A 16,322-nucleotide genomic window follows, 5' to 3' on the forward strand; every position below is an offset into this window, starting at 1 on the left:
ATGGAGCTCGGATGAAAAATACAAGTGGTGTATTTCCCAGTAAAACACGTGTGTGTGTGTGTGTGTGTGTGTGTGTGTGTGTGTGTGTGTGTGTGTGTAATATATTATTATATTATACTGCATGAATAATGTGAGTTGAAATGATCCCATTATTCTGCAGCACATTCTGTAGAACAGCACTTGATCCAGCCCAGACTGTTCTTTTACACTGCGTTTATTATATTTTGTGTCCTAACAGTGACTTGTGCTCAAATTAAAGAACCTATAAGACACTAAATGGAGATGATGAAACAGTAATGTGTGTGCAGAATGGAGATCAGTTCAAATTCATAAAATAATGCCGATATTTGTGTTAATTTTGCGCCCTCTCCTGTAAAGACAGCAGTCTGAAGGATGTGACTGAGCGCTTAGAGAAACTTTAACATCATTCATCATCTACACCCTAAACAGTTCACTGCTCGAGATAAGTGATGATAAGGTGAGTTCTGTGTGTAATAAAGAACTTTTTGTGCACTTTAAAGTGAGGATATTATTAACTGACTCGCAGTATTGTGTTTGTTTGCCTCGAATGACTCGAACTTTTTTCATCGCAATGCTCCATTCTTTCATAGCACCAGGTAACACTCCTAGCTAGCATTATAAACACAATTTCAAAGTTTTTTTGAGTTTATTTATTTATTTATTTATTTAGCCATTTTATGTTCATCATGGGGCGGCACGGTGGTGTAGTGGTTAGTGCTGTCACCTCACAGCAAGAAGGTCCGGGTTCGAGCCCCGTGGCCGGCGAGGGCCTTTCTGTGTGGAGTTTGCATGTTCTCCCCGTGTCCGCGTGGGTTTCCTCCGGGTGCTCCGGTTTCCCCCACAGTCCAAAGACATGCAGGTTAGGTTAACTGGTGACTCTAAATTGAGCGTAGGTGTGAATGTGAGTGTAAATGGTTGTCTGTGTCTATGTGTCAGCCCTGTGATGACCTGGCGACTTGTCCAGGGTGTACCCCGCCTTTCACCCGTAGTCAGCTGGGATAGGCTCCAGCTCGCCTGCGACCCTGTAGGACAGGATAAAGCGGCTAGAGATTATGAGATGAGATGTTCATCATGTGAGCTGTGTGTAAACAGTTGAGGTAATCATGTGGGTAAAGCACATTAGGAACCAAAACTTTACTGTGCAAAACCTGCGCTAACATTTGATTCGAAAGATAAATGTTTTGTTGTTTTTTTTAAAAAGCATTCAGGTACGGGGCCTATACTGAGTTCAGTGCATGTGTGTGATGTGATTTGAGACACAGCCCGAGAGCGTTGTGTTACAATTACAGTGTGTTTTACAGAGTCGTTAGCGTAATATGGTGAGCTAATTCCACCCAGCCTGAGCAGATCAATATATCAACTGTAACACAGGAAAACCCCTCTGAATACACACAAACACACAAGCACACACATACACACACACTTCAACCTGAGACAGGATCAATTCTGTCCTTCCATCCAGAAGAAGATTAACTTTCTGATGTGAATGCAACAGCAGATTTTTTTTTTCATCCTGTCAAATGATAATGGCGCATTTGTTCTCATTCTCATTATCTCTAGCCGCTTTATCCTTCTACAGGGTCGCAGGCGAGCTGGAGCCTATCCCAGCTGACTACGGGCGAAAGGCGGGGTACACCCTGGACAAGTCGCCAGGTCATCACAGGGCTGACACATAGACACAGACAACCATTCACACTCACATTCACACCTACGGTCAATTTAGAGTCACCAGTTAACCTAACCTGCATGTCTTTGGACTGTGGGGGAAACCGGAGCACCCGGAGGAAACCCACGCGGACACGGGGAGAACATGCAAACTCCACACAGAAAGGCCCTCGCCGGCCACGGGGCTCGAACCCGGACCTTCTTGCTGTGAGGCGACAGTGCTAACCACTACACCACCGTGCCGCCGGCGCATTTGTTGATTTTTGGAAATGTGTTTAAAAAGTGACTCTTTAGTCTCTCTCTCTCTCTAACTCTGACTCTCTCTCTGACTCTGACTCTCTCTCTGACTCTCTCTCCGACTCTCTCTGGCTCTGACTCTCTCTGACTTGCTCTCTCTGACTCTGACTCCCTGTCTCTCTCTCTCTCTCTCTCTCTCTCTCTGACTTGCTCTCTCTGACTCTCTCTGATTCACTCTCTCTCTTTCTCTGACTCTCTCTCTGTCTCTCTCTCAAATTCCTCTAATTCAGTGTTCTTTTCTTTATTTTTATGAATTAAAAGTCATTTCATGTCTTAAAGCTATGATGGATGTCGTTTCTCTTTACTTAGTCATTCAGTTCTTCACATAATACTGTACAGATTACTCCAGTTGTGGAACAGGGCTATTTACTGTATTATTATTATTATTTACTCTTTACTGTTTGATCTCAAACTCATTAAGAAGGTAAGAATACTTACCACTAATTACCTTTTGACAAGGCACACCTGTTAAGTGAAAAGCATTCCAGGTGACTCCCTCATGAAGCTGGTTAAGATAATGCCAATAATGTGCAAAGCGTCATCAAGGTAAACACTGGATACGCTGAAGAATCTAAAATATCAAACATATTTTGTTTTTTAACACTTTATTTACCAGATAATTCCATACTCCAGTTGGAATTCCAGATGTTATTTCATAGTGTTTGATGTCTTCAGTGTTGTTCTACAGTGTAGAGAATCGTCACAATACAGAAACACCTATCAATGGGTGGAGTAGGGGTGTACAAACTTTTGACTGTTGCTATATGCCTGTAAGACCATGAGCTGGCCTAGTGGTTAGCGTGGCTGCCTCTCGACTGGGAGATCGCAAGTTCTACTCACGGTCGGGTCATACCAAAGACCATCATAAAAATGGTACCTATTACTATCTGGCAAAGCTGCAATGCAGGTGCGAGTGGGGAGTCAAACTCTCGTGGTTACCAGAGGACCCGCCCCCACTGTAACCCTAGCTGTATAGGTGAGAGGTCGAGGGCTATCGAAACGGAGATCGGCGCTGCACCCATATGCCTTAAAGAGCTGGTTAGTACTGGGACAGGAGACTGCCTGGGAAGACCAGATCCTGGTGTGAGAGGGATTTTGACTTTTTTGATATGCCTGTAAACCATAAGGAAGCCGGTACGGATGGTGCCATATTTTCCAGGCTCTGGTTTCCATGGAGACAGACTCTTTATTTGCACGTGGAACTTAACAGAGTGAAGCACGTAGGAAAGACGTGTAGTATTAAAGGGATAGGGTTAAAGGGATATGTTTATACAGTACATGTGTGGGGGGGGTTGTGTGAGTGAGAGAGAGTGTGTGTGAGAGAGAGCGAGAGCTCATGACCTTGAGTAGTGCTGCCTCGTGGGATTAACTCTCTTTCTGAGTTCAGTACATCACTGTTCTGGGACGTTTCCTGATCCGTGTTTTACACCAAGCTGAACAGCTGATGAACGTTATATAAACGTTAATCGTTAATAACCCAGATATACACAAAGAACTGTAACGAATGCTGTTCTGACTTTCTGTCATTAATGAAGTTATTTTCATGAACCCCAAATAAAGATCAGCTGTTTCTGTAAGATCTTCATGGTTCCATCTGACTGCTGAAGCTCTGCTCCTCAGACATGTTAGTATCAATCAGGAGAAGGGTCATCTCATCTCATTATCTCCAGCCGCTTTATCCTGTTCTACAGGGTCGCAGGCAAGCTGGAGCCTATCCCAGCTGACTACAGGCGAAAGGCGGGGTACACCCTGGACAAGTTGCCAGGTCATCACAGGGCTGACACATAGACACAGACAACCATTCACACTCACATTCACACCTACGCTCAATTTAGAGTCACCAGTTAACCTAACCTGCATGTCTTTGGACTGTGGGGGAAACCGGAGCACCCGGAGGAAACCCACGCGGACACGGGGAGAACATGCAAGCTCCACACAGAAAGGCCCTCGCTGGCCACGGGGCTCGAACCCGGACCTTCTTGCTGTGAGGCGACAGCGCTAACCACTACACCACCGTGCCGCCCAGGAGAAGGGTATAAAACAATTTCCAAAACATTACATGATCAAGAAGTGGATGAAACGGAGCACCACAGTGACATCAACAAGAACAGGACGTCCCTCTGAAATAGACAAAAGGACAAGAAGAAAACTTATCAATGAGGCTGCCAGGAGGCCAACAGCAACATTCAAGGAGCTGCAGGAACATCTGGCACTCTCTGTACTGGTCACTTCCTGGAGGTGAAACAATCTCTTATATTCTTCACACGTCTGGCTGATGGGATAGAGTGGAGAGATAGAAACTCTCATGAAAAAGCATCCAAGCCTAAATAAATCACAATAAGCCATGTGGGACAGGGTGTTCTGTTCGGATGAGACCAAGGTAGAACTTTCTGGATGTACTTGTAAATGTTGTATGTTTGGTGCAAAAATAAGACACCTAAAGAACATCAGACCCATGGTGAAACATGGTGGTGACGACATCGTGCTACGGAGCTGCTTCTCTTCACTTCCATAGATCTGGCATAGGTTTTTTTTTTTACACCGGATGTCCTTCTGGACACAACCCTTCCCAATCTATCCAGGTCTGGGACCAGCACCAAGTATACACTGGCCTGTGCAACTCCAGTGGCTGGGTAGTTTTTATCTAATCTGCATGTCTTTGAACTATGGGAGGAAACCAGAGCACCACAGAAAGGCTTTCCACACAGAAAGGCCCCCGTCGGTTGTGAGGTTTGAACCCAGAACCTTCTTGCAGTAACCACAGTACCACTATATCACTTATATAATATTATCACTTATATTAAAGGTGCCATATGTAAGAATTTGGCCACCTGGTGAATTCATACTCCACACTCCAAATCAATAGGGGGCAGTATAGCACCAGAAAATCAGGGTGTCAGTCCTTCCTCCTCCTTCCCCCCCTAAACACACCACCACCATGCCCACAGAGTTATCCCTCACTGAATTGAGTGTAAAGCTATTTTTTAGTTGATCCACAACTGTGTTCATACAATCGAACTTTACAGTCATCAGTTATATCAAAAAATCCAAACACTAACTCACAGCAGGGCAGGAGTACACAAACTTCACCCATACTGCTGCAACTCCGAGTCAAGAGAACACTGCTGTCTTATCATGGTATAATTTGCTGAGCTCAGTTGATAGAAAGAAAACAGCCACAGGAACTCACACATCAGTGGTGCCCGAGAGCGACACAGCAGAGATGTCACCTTTTTATTAATCATGTGACTGATTAAACCCACTGCCTATGACTCAAAATAAATCACATGACTAAATGTTTCTGAAAGTTTTGTGCTTAGTCTGGTTTAACAACTGGATGAAGGCCATCTTACCTTTGCTAATATGATGACTTGGGGAAGCCATGGCCTAAACAGTCCCCCCAGGATTCCGCGGGCCTTTTTTGTGATTGTTGCAGGCTAAAATTTCTGATGTTGCGGGGGGTTTTCCAAAAAATTGCGATGAAAGTTGCGGTGTTTTTTAGGTTTTTGTTGCGATTACATTGCGGGAAGAAGTGAAAGTTGCGAGAAATTGTTGCGATTTTCTCTTTTTGTGATTAAAATTGAGTGATATGTTAAATATTAAGTTATTACTGAAAAACTATTGATTAAAAAAACCAAAGACACTGAGAAATGGTCCTATAAACAACTTTACCAATATAAAAGATTACCAGGACTACAAAAATGCAGAAAAATAGGCTTTACTTATCCAAATGCACCTGTTGGTTCAAAAGTTAAAGTGCAGAGAACCTCACAGCACAACATGAAGTTACCTTAAAATATAAAATAAAAGCCTCAGCTTTCATCTCATCTCATTATCTCTAGCCGCTTTATCCTTCTACAGGGTCGCAGGCAAGCTGGAGCCTATCCCAGCTGACTACGGGCGAAAGGCGGGGTTCACCCTGGACAAGTCGCCAGGTCATCACAGGGCTGACACATAGACACAGACAACCATTCACACTCACATTCACACCTACGCTCAATTTAGAGTCACCAGTTAACCTAACCTGCATGTCTTTGGACTGTGGGGGAAACCGGAGCACCCGGAGGAAACCCACGCGGACACGGGGAGAACATGCAAACTCCACACAGAAAGGCCCTCGCCGGGCCCGGGGCTCGAACCCAGGACCTTCTTGCTGTGAGGCGACAGCGCTAACCACTACACCACCGTGCCGCCCGCCTCAGCTTTCATGTAAGAAAAAAAAAACTATTAATACTAGTACTGTGTGCAGGCAGTCTCTCCTGAAGACTAAATTAAACAATAATTATAGACTAATAAAATAAATGGCTCAGGCTTCATAGAAGAAAAGAAACAATTTGAACAGAATCTCACAGTATGATGCTGAAGCTGCCTACCCTGGCGAAAAAAAAAAGTACTTTATTGTATTTAAAGTATATTCATATTTTCAATAGTATATTGAAAATGTACTTACACAAATTGTACTTTTTGTAAATATATAAAAAGTATACTAACATCACACTTTCATGCTAACACTTTTAACACACTTTAAAATAATTATACTATATTACACTTTAAAGAAATATATTATACTAAAATATACTTTAAGTGAAAGTTATGTGCAATTTCTAAAGTGTACTTAGTGTACTAATTTCTAAAGTGTGCTATAATACAAAGTACACTTTAATTTGACTAATTAAGCATATATTAGTACATATAGCACATAAAAGTACACTAAATACACTTCAAGTTGCACTTTTCTACAATTTAATTACAATTAAAATATATTTAGTACAAAATTCGTTGTTCCAAAATAGCATGCCTCAAGTTAACTAATCATAAACACACTTGAAGTATATTGATGATTAGTGTGGCTTTAAGTACACAAAAGTATGCTAAATTTTAGTACACTTAGCACATTTATTTTTCACTAGGGTAAACAATGGAAAATAAAATACCATTTTGGCAAAAATGTTGGCATCCATTAATTTCTTGCATTAAGTAAAAAAAATAATGTAAAGTGCACACAGTCCTTCACTGTAAACATAACACACTTTCAGTAACAGATTTTAAGTCTATATAAACACTGACTCGCACATGCTGTTTCTCTTGAACGGAAACATGGAAGTAAGGCGGAAGGTAGTTTGTCGACGTCACCTCAAGACGACGCCAACGATTGGTCAAATTTGCGGGAAAGTTGCGGTGATTGGATATAATTGCAACACCGCCCTGAATTCGCGTTGAAGTTGCAAATCGCAACATCGCGAAATCCTGGAGGGTCTGCCTAAAGGCTAGAGAAGCATCTTTGGGACCAAAAGGTTGTTGGTTTGATTCCCTGGATGAGCAGGAATGGCTGAAGTGCCCTTGAGCAAGGCCCCTAACCCTGGGCTGCTCACTGTGGGTGTGTCAGGGTTGTGTTGTATAGTGTCTTGCAAAAGTATTCATGCCCCTATAAATAAATAGGTTGATTTATACAGACATCATGTGACACTTTGATTGCACACAGGTGAAGCTTAATCAACTAATTATGTGACTTGTGAAGTGAATTGGTTGGACCAGCTCTTATTCAGGGAGTGAATACTTATGCACACTCCAGATTTCTGAGGGTTTTTTTCATCTTAATTGTTTGTCACAATAAAACAAGTGGTCGGCGTGTTATGTAAATCAAATGGTGCGAACCCTCCAAAAATCCATTTTAATTCCAGCTTGTACTGTAATGCAACAAAACAGGACACACACCAAGGGGGATGAATACTTTTGCAAGACACTGTATGTCACTCTGGATAAGAGTGTCTGCTGAATGCCTGTAATGTAACTTGATGACTTTTAAACTCGCACTCCGTCCAAAAACAGTCATTAATCCAGAATTTGTTTTTTTTTTTTCATTTATCGTTTTCCGTTTCCAGTTGAGAGTACGCTGTGCGTGTTTTGGCCGCCTCTTCACACCAGAGCTTATTCTTTTTCTTTTTTTTCCCCTCTTTGTTTTTCTTTCTGTATGCGTATGGTTTGATGTTTGTTTGATGTTTGTTGTGGTGTAGCTCCAGACCCAGTTTTGGGCGTCGGTTTTCTCAGGCTTTGGTCCACCATGGGTGATGCGTGTTCTGCTTGCTATGGACTGCAATGAGCTCGCTGTTCTCTTTAACATCGGGATTGTCCGGCGCTCTGCATGGCGGTGCTTCTGAGCTCGCTTTCTGGATCCATGGCTTGATGTTCCGAGTGCTGTACCGGCTGTTTGGGACATACCCTCATGCACCTTTTGGTGAGACTGTGGGCAGCTACGCCACTGGAATTACATCCTGACCCTCTTTTGGTGGACCACTGTTGCCTGGCACTGCAATTCAGTTACTCCCAGTAGTGTCCCTTTCCTTCCTTCTCCAAAAATACAAACATCCCGACACATAAACTCATCACCACAAATCCACGTTCCGGTGCCTGGATTCCAGCAGTTACTGTAAATTGTGATTCTTTCACTTTTCTCTTCTTTAGCTTTTGTCAGCCTGTAAAAAGAGAGCTGAGTTCTTGTTGAATCTATTTGTATAGTTAATCGAACAGCAGCCCTTTCGCAATTTAGATGTGTGTGTTTGTGTGTTCGCGGCATTCAAGCTGAACACTAAGAAATGTAAGAAAGTGTATCTAGCACTGTGTGTAACTACAGTGACGCCACGTGTATTCTACAACTTCTCCTCTCGTTTTGGGCTGAGACTGGACTCACTGACTCACTGTCGCCTCCTCAGGTACAAAGTGGTATTACCATATGAACAGTCCGTCCTGTCTCAGGGCTAGCTGTTAGCATGCTGACTTTTTTTTTTTAGAAGAAACCTTTATTCGTCACATGCACACTTCAAGCACAGTGAAATTCATCCTCTGCATTTAACCCATCTGAAGCAGTGAACACACGCACATAGTCAGAGCAGTGGGCAGCCACACCAGAGCACCCAGGGAGCAGTCAGGGGTTTGGTACCTTGCTCAAGGGCACCTCAGCCCAAGGCCGCCCCACGTCAACGTAACTGCATGTCTTTGGACTGTGGGGGAAACCGGAGCACCCGGAGGAAACCCACGCAGACACGGGGAGAACATGCAAACTCCACACAGAAAGGCCCTCGCCGGCCGCTGGGTTCAAACCCGGAACCTTCTTGCTGTGAGGCGACCGTGCTAACCACTACACCACCATGCCACCCTTTATTTGAACGTTTTAAACTAAAATTCTTACACATAGCACCTTTTAAACAGTAAATACTATGAGTAAAAAAAGGACACTGCACTTTGTACTGCCTTTGTGTGTGAAATGTGCAGGAGAATTAAAAATGCTTTGCCTTGTATAGAATATATTTCAGAAATAATTTGAGTGTGATGAGTGTGGACACTGTGCAGGAAAGGGTTTGGTATAAAGGATGACAAAAAGAACCGAAAGACACATTGGACGTTTACACTTTGATATCACATTGTGTGAAGTGTAGAGCTCTGTGTGTGTGTGTGTGTGTGTGTGTGTGTGTGTGTGTGTGTGTGTGTGTGTGTGTGTGTGTGTGGTGTGTGTAGAAGATCGGACCACCTGCTAAAATCCAGGACATGTGAGGAGGAGTCACAGTGGGACTGTGATAAAGATAGAGAGAATGTGACAGTGTGTGTGTGTGTGTGTGTGTGTGTGTGTGTGTGTGTGTGTGTGTGTGTGTGTGTTGTATCCTTCCAAATATTCAGAACACAATGTCCTGGGACTTAATTATTTCTTACCCACAATCATCACACTCACTAACCAAGCTTTAATTGGAGGAGTCAAAGCAAACAGCACCACACACACACACACACACACACACTACCAATGGATCTCAGCTGACTGCCGAGGGCAAAGTCACCAGGACACACCAGCAGATGGTCGTTTCTGTTTGTTTCCCTCCAACACAAGACACATTATTATTATTATTATTATTATTATTATTATTATTATTATTGTTATAAAACCACAGTGCTGTTGAATTCTGGACTCTGATTGGTGAGAAGAAGGGGCTGAAGATGTTGATTATTTCTCCAGAACAGTAACAAATTTTTAAAAAACATTTGTAATCATCAGCACGGTGAAGTTTGTGTCAGGAGAAATGTGTTTCCGTGATGTTTCTGGAAGGAGTCTCCAGTAACAGTTGGAAGTGAAGCTGTAAGTTTTCACACATCTTCAGGACAGAGGAGTTTAAACTTCACACAACAAGCTGTGGGGGTTTTTTTTCACTTCAAGAGAAAAAAACTGAGAGGAAAATATCAGTTTATTTTGGGTTTAGAACAAAACTGGCAGTGACTTGACTGGGAGCCTGGTGCCTGTTGTGGACTCTGTAACCCTGCTGCCATCTAGTGGACATGTTCGGTAACGTTTTATAAGATGGAGATGAGCCAGAATTAAAGACATCATGAAGACATCGTTGTACACCTGATGTGAGACTTGTGGACCTTTCATGGGCATAAGATCAGGAATAAACAAAGCTGAAAGAATTTATGATGGACCTGGAAGTTTATCATTACTTTCATATCATCAGTAAACTGGATTTGCATTTCCTGAAGTAATAACTATTTTTTATCCTGAAGTAATTGACAATTTACTTACCTATCTACACAACTACCCACCTACCTGCTTACACACACACACACACACACACACACACACAAAAGCAATCAAAAATCATATTCTCTTAAGTATGGAGCTCCGCTAATAATTACAAATAATCACCAAATTATGAACAATTAAGCAGCAGCATAACCGGTTCAGTTTCTCGAACTGCACTGGTGAATCGATTTACTCAAATGATTCGAAATGCACCGGTAAACTGGTTCACTAAAATGATTCAAACTGCACTGGTGAGTCTGTTCACTCAAATGATTCGAACTGCACAGGTACAGTAAATATGTTCACTCAAGTGATTCGAAATACACTGGGGAATCGGTTCACTCAAATTATTCGAAATGCACTGCTGAATCGGTTCTCTCAAATTATTCGAACTGCACTGGTGAATCGGTTCACTCAAAGGATTCGAACTGCACAGGTACAGTAAATATGTTCACTCAAGTGATTCGAACTGCACTGGTGAATCAATTTACTCAAAAGATTCGAACTGCACTGGTGAGTCGGTTCACTCAAATGATTTGAAATGCACTGGTAAATTGGTTCACTAAAATGATTCAAACTGCACTGGTGAGTCTGTTCACTCAAATGATTCGAACTGCACCGGTACAGTAAATATTCACTCAAATGATTCGAAATGCACTGGTGAATCTGTTCACTCAAATGATTCGAACTGCACTGGTGAATCGGTTCACTCAAAGGATTCGAACTGCACAAGTATATTATGTTCACTCAAGTGATTCGAAATGCACTGGTGAATCGGTTCACTCAAATTATTCGAACTGCACTGCTGAATCGGTTCTCTCAAATTATTCAAAATGTACTGGTGAATCTGTTCACTCAAAGGATTCGAACTGCACAGGTACAGTAATTATGTTCACTCAAGTGATTCGAAATGCACTGGTAAATCGGTTCACTAAAATGATTCGAACTGCACTGGTGAATCGGTTCACTCAAATGATTCGAACTGCACTGGTGAATTGGTTCAGTCAAATGATTCAAACAGCAATACTAAATACGTATTGATTACAAAATACTACTATTGACCTTTAAAGCACTAAATGGTCTCACACCCCAGTACCTGAGTGAACTTCTGCTCCTCTTTGACCCGCCACGCCTACTTAGATCAAAAGGTGCAGGCTATCTGCTGGTACCTCGTATAGTGAAGGCTACACATCAGGGGGCGGAGCCTTTTCTTACAAAGCCCCACAGTTATGGAACAGCCTTCCAAGTAGTGTTTGGGAATCAGACACAGTCTCAGTGTTTAACTCTCGGCTGAAAACAGATCTGTTTAGTCAAGCCTTTTGTTAATGGTGTTTATGAGGTAAAGGAGCAGATCTGGAGGGTCCTCAGACAGAGTGTTTTAGTAAACTGGGATGTATGGATGCTGTCAGTCCCCACTCGCTTGCTCACTCGAGTTTGTTGACGGTGTAGTGGCTGCTGCTTTATGTCCCGGGGCCCCTCATGCCTGTGTTACCATAGATTTACATAGAAGACTAGATTCCTCACCGCGTATTCCAGAATGTCCGCACAGGGCGGCCATCTTACCACAGACAAGGGGTATGAAGACTTACGCAAGCACAGCACAGCCCAGCACTCACATTATGATTTACAGGAAATCAAAGTACTGACTTTGATGACAAGATGATGTGTGTGTCTGTGTGTGTTTTAATTGTAGATGTTTATATCAGTATGTTTAGTTTTATTTTAACTGCACATTGGAGCCTAGTCAAATGAAATTTCAATCTTCTGTGCTAATTGACTTTGACATGATAATCAGCTTTGAATGTTCTTTTTGTAAATGTAAAGATATCTTTTTATCCTTGGAAGTATAACCACATGTGATTAATTAAATGCTTTTTTTGTCACAAACTACCGTGAGTCGCTGTCACTGTTTTATACTATTACTTACTCGGGCAGTGCATTTGTTATTATGCTATGATGTGAGTTTGCATTTGTTATTATGCTATGATGTGAGTGCATTCGGTTTTTGAGGTGGATGAGGTATTTCTGAAGTTTCAGAAGTGAGTAAGCTGTTTATTTAACTTTAGCTTCCCCTACGGCCCTATCACATGTAAAAATATTTTCACTAAAAATTGGAAATAAATTGTATGGTTATTTGTCCTAAGGCCGCAGTTATCCATAAGTATGCAGTGTTAGGCTTCTCACAGCATAGGAATTTCAGCATGCATCCTGTCTTACAGTCTGTAGTATACTGAAATATTTTCGCCAAGCTATGCGTATTTTTTTAAAACATAAAATGATTATTCATCACTAATATCATAAATACATACTTCCGTTTGGTTTTTTTATATAACAAACCAAACCGTTTGAATATCAATTGAAATTTGAGGAAGTTACGGTCATCTGAAAAGTACATATCGCTACCAACACAATGGAATGGGTAAGCCAGCTGTCTGAGGTAAGATGGCCGCCATGTGCGGACGTTCGACTTCGTTGACAGGCAACGGGGACGAGGCATCTAGTCTTCTATGTAAATCTATGTGTGTTACCTTCTGGCTCTCCCCTTTTAGTTATGCTGTCATAGTTAGTTGCCGGAGTCCCTGCTTGTACTCAGTGCAATATGTATACTGTTCCTACTTATTCAGGTGACATTGGGCATACCTAACAACCTGTGTTCCCCCCCCCCCCCCCCCAAATCTGTCCCTCTGAGTTACATGTCAATCCTGGGATCGAGATGCTGAACTTCTTCTGCTCCTCGGACCTGCCTGATCCATCCTGGTGCCCTGTGTCTGGTTGGAGTCTCATCGCATCTCTCCTGTTGAGGACGGCCCCATGTGGACAGTTGAAAGTCACACTTGGAGGACGCTCTGGACTCTTACAGTAATGCTTTTATGGCTGAGGACTACAGTTGACTTGCTAACTTTAGGACTGCAGTTGTCATGAACAGTTTTGCACTCAAGTTTCCATCAGTGAAGAGTTTATAACATCAACGAAACTGACTTCATGTTAAAACTGTTAATGTTATAGTCATGTTGTCTGTTGTTGCCCAAATGAGGGTGGGTTCCCTTTTGAGTCTGGTTCCTCTCGAGGTTTCTTCTTCATGTCGTCTGAGGGAGTTTTTCCTTGCCACCGTCGCCACAGGCTTCATGGGGATAGATTAGGGATCAAATTAGCTCGTGTTTTAAGTCGTTCAAATTCTGTAAAGCTGCTTTGCGACAATTGTTAAAAGCGCTATACAAATGACTTGACTTGAATGGGATCACTAATGCTGTGTTCACATATATACCGGTACGATAGTGGTATAACTGTATCGATACAAAGTATACCGGTACAGTTTAGTGCATCTGTCCACACTAGCGAGAAATGTTTGCGGTTTTCTTTCACGGTAGTTGAAATGCGCGTGCGTGAAATGTTTCCATGGTTACCGAGTAACTTCCTTCCGAGAATATGGCGGATGAAACAACGTGTGTGTGCGCTTTTTGTTGTCAGTGTACAGTCTGTATTCCTGGTGGTCATTTATTCAGTCGAATTGTATAAAACGCGCGAGGCAGTTGAGAAAGAAACAAAGAAAACGAATCTCTCTTTCTCTCCCTTTTCCCCTCTTCCTCCTTTCTTCCTCCCTCCTTTTTCCCCCCCTTTCTTTGCTCCATGTAGCTCCACGGTCGTTTTGAGCCATTTTGACGTTTTATTTGCAGCTGGAAAGCACGTGCGTATTGCCGGAAGAAGTAGGAACGGTTCATTGCGCTTGCGCATTATATTTGTATCGATACAGAACCGCTTCATCTGTCCACACTACAGCAAAGCGCTACAGTACCGATACTGTACTGGTACGAAACCCATACAGTGGTGCTTGAAAGTTTGTGAACCCTTTAGAATGTTCTATTTTTCTGCATAAATATGATCTAAAACATCATCAGATTTTCACACAAGTCCTAAAAGTAGATAAAGAGAACCCAGTTAAACAAATGAGACAAAAATATTATACTTGGTCATTTATTTATTGAGGAAAACGATCCAATATTATATATCTGTGAGTGACAAAAGTATGTGAACCTCTAGGATTAGCAGTTTATTTGAAGGTGAAATTAGAGTCAGGTGTTTTCAATCAATGGGATGACAATCAGGTGTGAGTGGGCACCCTGTTTTATTTAAAGAACAGGGATCTATCAAAGTCTGATCTTCACAGCACATGTTTGTGGAAGTGTATCATGGCATGAACAAAGGAGATTTCTGAGGACCTCAGAAAAAGCATTGTTGATGCTCATCAGGCTGGAAAAGGTTACAAAACCACCTCTAAAGAGTTTGGACTCCACCAATCCACAGTCAGACAGATTGTGTACAAATGGAGGAAATTCAAGACCATTATTACCCTCCCCAGGAGTGGTCGACCAACAAAGATCACTCCAAGAGCAAGGTGTGTAATAGTCGGCAAGGCCACAAAGGACCCCAGGGTAACTTCTAAGCAACTGAAGGCCTCTCTCACATTGGCTAATGTCAATGTTCATGAGTCCACCATCAGGAGAACACTGAACAACAATGGTGTGCATGACAGGGTTGCAAGGAGAAAGCCACTGCTCTCCAAAAAGAACATTGCTGCTCGTCTGCAGTTTGCTAAAGATCACGTGCACAAGCCAGAAGGCTATTGGAAAAATGTTTTGTGGACAGATGAGACCAAAATAGAACTTTTTGGTTTAAATGAGAAGCGTTATGTTTGGAGAAAGGAAAACACTGCATTCCAGCATAAGAACCTTATCCCATCTGTGAAACATGATGGTGGTATTATCATGGTTTGGGCCTGTTTTGCTGCATCTGGGCCAGGACAGCTTGCCATCATTGATGGAACAATGAATTCTGAATTATACCAGCGAATTCTAAAGGAAAATGTCAGGACATCTGTCCATCTCAAGAGAAGGTGGGTCATGCAGCAAGACAACGACCCTAAGCACACAAGTCGTTCTACCAAAGAATGGTTAAAGAAGAATAAAGTGAATGTTTTGGAATGGCCAAGTCAAAGTCCTGACCTTAATCCAATCGAAATGTTGTGGAAGGACCTGAAGCGAGCAGTTCATGTGAGGAAACCCACCAACATCCCAGAGTTGAAGCTGTTCTGTATGGGGGAACGGGCTAAAATTCCTCCAAGCCGGTGTGCGGGACTCATCAACAGTTACCGCAAACGTTTAGTTGCAGTTATTGCTGCACAAGGGGGTCACACCAGATACTGAAAGCAAAGGTTCACATACTTTTGCCACTCACAGATATGTAATATTGGATCATTTTCCTCAGTAAATAAATGACCAAGTATAATATTTTTGTCTCATTTGTTCAACTGGGTTCTCTTTATCTACTTTTAGGACTTGTGTGAAAATCTGATGATGTTTTAGGTCATATTTATGCAGAAATATAGAAAATTCTAAAGGGTTCACAAACTTTCAAGCACCACTGTACATTTGTGGGTTTTGTACCGATACAGTTATACCGCTACAGTACCAGTATAGTTGCTAGTGTGGACAGGTGTTGCGGTATGAAAGTAGTGTCGTATCGGTACAAAATCCCTAGTGTGGACAGGGTATAACATGATTCGAACCGCCCACCACAACAGGAAGTGAATCTAAACAGAACTCAATGACTGGACCGGAAGTCAGTTTTCTAGACGGGTTTTTATCAGCAACTCAGTCCACTTGTGCTAAAGTAACGGCTTAATGAATTATTTATTGAATTTATTCTCCACATATTCCATGTTTTGTACGAGTAAGAAAGAAAAAAAATCGACTGTTGCACCTTTAAAGCTATCTCGAAA

Source organism: Neoarius graeffei, chromosome 21 (assembly GCF_027579695.1).
Source record: "Neoarius graeffei isolate fNeoGra1 chromosome 21, fNeoGra1.pri, whole genome shotgun sequence".
Classification (NCBI taxonomy): Eukaryota; Metazoa; Chordata; class Actinopteri; order Siluriformes; family Ariidae; genus Neoarius; species Neoarius graeffei.